Source organism: Porites lutea, chromosome 5, assembly GCF_958299795.1.
Source record: "Porites lutea chromosome 5, jaPorLute2.1, whole genome shotgun sequence".
Taxonomy (NCBI): domain Eukaryota; kingdom Metazoa; phylum Cnidaria; class Anthozoa; order Scleractinia; family Poritidae; genus Porites; species Porites lutea.
The window spans coordinates 40,263,853-40,268,012 of NC_133205.1; the positions used below are offsets into that span (position 1 = coordinate 40,263,853).

Consider the following 4,160-nt stretch of genomic DNA (forward strand, 5'->3'; position numbering starts at 1 on the left):
TATTTTTTGTTATTTCCTTGTTTGAACCCTGGGGGAGGGGGTACTCCTGGGAATTCTTGGTGGGGGGTGTGCCGCTCGGTTCTCCAAATCCTGACCCTATTTCAGACCAACAAAATAATGTAATTTTCCACAGCTGTTTTCAGAACAGACTTCTAAAATCCATACCCGATTTCAGACTGGGCCTTTAAGCAGAAATTATGTTATAATTACTTAGATTAGAGGGCAAACAAAAAAAACTCTTCAAATCCATTTCGAATTCGCATATTTCTCGTTCTTTCTACACCCATTTGGAATTGAAATGAAAATACGTTCATACTCTTCCATAGTTCCCTCAAAAACCATATCCGATTCGTGCTAAAATGGGTAAAGCTACAAGTGAAGGGCAGTGTTCAGACCAAAACGGAGCAAACACCCTACCAGTTGGGGTGGCACATACCTATATAACTTATATAAGGGAGTACCCCTCCCCCCTCCCCCGGGGCTTGAATCGAAAGGGGTGATGATAATAATCATCACAAAAGCTCGTCTTGTCTACTTAGAATTTCCATGCCATAATAACAATAGTGTGCGCCAATAATAACAATAGTGTTTTTCCAATGTTCCTGCCCTGTGTTATTTTCCTTAGAATTCTTAAATAGATAACGGGATAACGTTGATTCACCTAATAAAAATACAAGAAAAAAGCAAGTCTAAAGAAACATTTTTCTTAATGCCTCGTGTATGTTCAATCCTTTGTTTAGCTTTCCTCGAGTGATTTGACTTACATGTAAAGAAGGTCAGATGGGGCAGGATATGACAAGATTAACAATTAACCCAGCTTATCAGTGCAGAGCCGAAATCGGTTGTTAAGTTCTATAGGTAAAATACTATTATATAGAAGGGATATTGGCATAGTCTACTCAATGTGCATCTCGCGTGATCATCGCCTGACTTCAGTTCAACACAACATCAAGGGCTATAAAAGGCCTAAAGGCATAGTGCTGTCAACAGTGTGTTTTTGAACTCGAAACCTTCACAAGTTAAGCTTTACCTCAAAATTCAGCAACATGCCTGCATCAGGAAAGGTAAATATCTCATTAGGTTGTAAAGATTTTACAATATTCCTCTAAATTACCATAGAATTTATATTTCAAACGATAAGTGTCTATCACAACAAACTTTGAATCAGATTTCTTGCACATTCTTGGCAGGATAAAATCTTTCTTGAACGAGAGATATAAAATTGGACTTGTAACGTGGCTTTGCGTTGATTGTGTAGAAAAAGAAGGTATAAAAACTTGGGGGGGGGGGGGGGGGAGGGATAGGGGTTTTGTTATTTCTGGCTTTATTTAAAAAAAAAAAATACCAACGCCTACCGTGGCTTCCTTATTTCAAGAAAACAGTTATGGAAAACAAAAAATATTAATCATTAATCATAATAAATAACGTATTTATGATCATAATGTTTTCAGAAAATTGTGCAAAGCGAAGAACTCAGACGTCAGATAAATACTGGTTTGGGAAAGGATGATTACCTTGAAGGTAAAGCTAGGCTATATTATATGAATAAATTTTTCACCCCGCAGTTCTCATATATAATTTTCATATATTCAAAGCTTCAAAAACTATATAGTTGTTCACAAAAATAACTCAAAACAATGCGCTCTGAGTTAAATGAAGTAAAACAAAAGAAATGAACTGCTAACCCCTGAAATCTCAAGGAAATTTCTTTTTTCTTATACCCCAAGAGCAAGGGAAAATAGATTATTTTCTCTTGCCCACAGCCATGGAGCCAAGTAATAATCATAATTTGAAACTGGACTGTCCACAGTCCCCTATTTTTTCGTAAGAAAGTCAGGATCAAGCGCTTTTTCATTTGTACCAAGCGGCGAGCGTAGGTGGCGTCTAGATTTGACCCAAATCCAAGATGACCGCCAGTAATGCAGCGGTCGATCTCTATGAACTTACGAAAAAATAGGTGACTGCGAACAGTCTAATTTGAGACTAAAGCCTATTATGACATACAGAAATGTTATACCTAGCCTATTTTTGCTCTCTTATTTTATTTAATTTTTATCATTTGACATTTTCAGGCCAGCTGTTGTGTAGGGATTCCAAGATCCAGGTGCTTCCTGCAGCCTTCTATCTGAATGAAAATGTTAATTTTAAACAAACTGCTACATCAGGAAAAATGAGCACACAAGGTTGTTGTTGCTAAGGAGTGCAGCATCTAGCACTCTTGCAGTATTGATGTGAAGAAGTTATTTTAAAAGCACTATTTAATATTTCGAATAAAGATCGCCGCTCTCATTATATTATAAACATGTAAACTGTAAGCAATGATTTTTTCCCAATACGTTGAAAGTTCAACTGAAAAGAAAACTATATTCATTTTTGAGCTACAGTTCAGATACAGTATTGTTGTAGATTAAGGTACTCTTCTTATACTAGGAATAAAATAAAGCTCTTGAAATCATCGCTAGCTGGTTTTTATATCTTTCGGCGTATCTATATCAAGGTTTGCCACGACAATTTTTTGCCCTCTGTACTTGAACGGCGTTTATAGTTTCTCTTCGATCAACAACTACAACAAAAACAAAAACTCAGTATTCATAACTAACCGCTGGAATCCAATTAATACATTTAATGGGCAAGTTAGTTAAACGGGTTTTTATCCATTGTTTAACAAAAACGCGTAGCCTTTTTCAGTTTGTTCAACACTTTCATAAACACCAGATGTATCATATCGTGAACAGCTTCATGAATGCATAAGGCGTAGATTAAAGAAACATTTGTTTTCTTATAATAACCCACTAAGGAAGATATCTAAAGGTCCAGATTTGCTAAACCGCGTCCTAAGTTAGATTTTGTTTTAATAACCGACCATAATTTTTTTTTTGCTAAAAAAAATGAAAGTTTTAAAATCGATAGAAATCATCAGACTTATGCCCCTTCTTCGATTCCAGAATATTGGCTAGCCTGTTCCATGCGTTCGAAATGGTGGGGAGCGGGCAAAAATTAGGGCGCCGGCCAAAAATTGACGAAGGAAAAAATAGGGCCAGAAAACATGGGGAGGGAACCCTCCCGCGTAATCTCGCTACCGCCCCAGTCTCCCCTCGTTTTTTTCTATCGTGTTTCTTTTTGCGCTGGCCGCGTACGATTTAACTTGCTCCCCACTATCTAAACGCCTGGAACAGACTAAATATTGGCTTGCACCATTAGCGAAACATCGCTTACCAATTCAACATCTAGCCCCAGCTAGAAGTTAAGAAGGTGGATAGTGTTATCCAAGTGATCTTGAGGGATAAATTACTATTTAGTGGATATTGCTGTTGGGTATCGATATTAACTTATCCTCTTGATAGCGATTCATCCGATGGATGGATTTCGACAATGCTGTCCAACTTTTAAGCATCCGAAGCCTGCTATAAATTACGCGTCATGATCAAAGCGCATGTAAAGAGGCATAAATGAATTAGGCTTACGGTAAGCTGCTATTTGTACCCAACTAGTTCTCCTTTTGCCGTTGTCTGCAAATGTCTTATGACATAAAATGAGTAGTTTTATCACGTCAGTTTGATCCATAAGAGTTTGCCTTTATTTAGTCTTTATTTGCTTCCTAATGAATCTGATGTCTGTAGTGTGCTGTGAAGTAAACGACGTCGACCCTTTCTATAAGGAAAGTTACGCGCTGTAGTTATGCGTCCTGAGTAATTTTGAGTTTTTAAAGGGTTTAGAAATTGCAATGCAAAGGAATTCTCTGCAGATTCCTGCACGAAATCATGCAAACACCGTTTAAAGTGGTCTTAACTAATGCTACTCTAGAGTTATACACTCTTAGACAGGAAACTGTATTAGTGTTTGGAGATAGAGAGTCGCCATGATAATACTTGAAACTCAAGTTACTTATTCCAAAAGAATCTGTCGTGACCGAAATTAACTTACACAACCTAATTGTAGAAACGTCTCTCTTCAAAGGACTTTGCAGTTATGAAGTCCACGAGTGCGAGAGGAAAACTAATAGAAAATCATTTCCAGATTTTGCTCCAGAATCTGCGGTCAGCTCATTTATATCAGGTTAGATGCCTGAATGATCCAATGATTGAATGAAAAGTAATAAGAAACCCTTGTTAGTCGTCAAGTGCTACCTGAAAATTTCAAAAAAAGACGAATACTAAACA

General features: G+C 37.2%; 1 long non-coding RNA gene across 1 annotated transcript; it reads left to right on the top strand.

The window, feature by feature from the left end:
* Window positions 1–912: 912 nt before the first annotated feature.
* LOC140937239 (uncharacterized) lies at window positions 913–2,457 on the top strand. The gene is made up of 3 exons (XR_012165444.1): window positions 913–1,064; window positions 1,452–1,521; window positions 2,073–2,457. It is a non-coding gene; the product is annotated as an uncharacterized lncRNA (long non-coding RNA).
* Window positions 2,458–4,160: the final 1,703 nt, after the last annotated feature.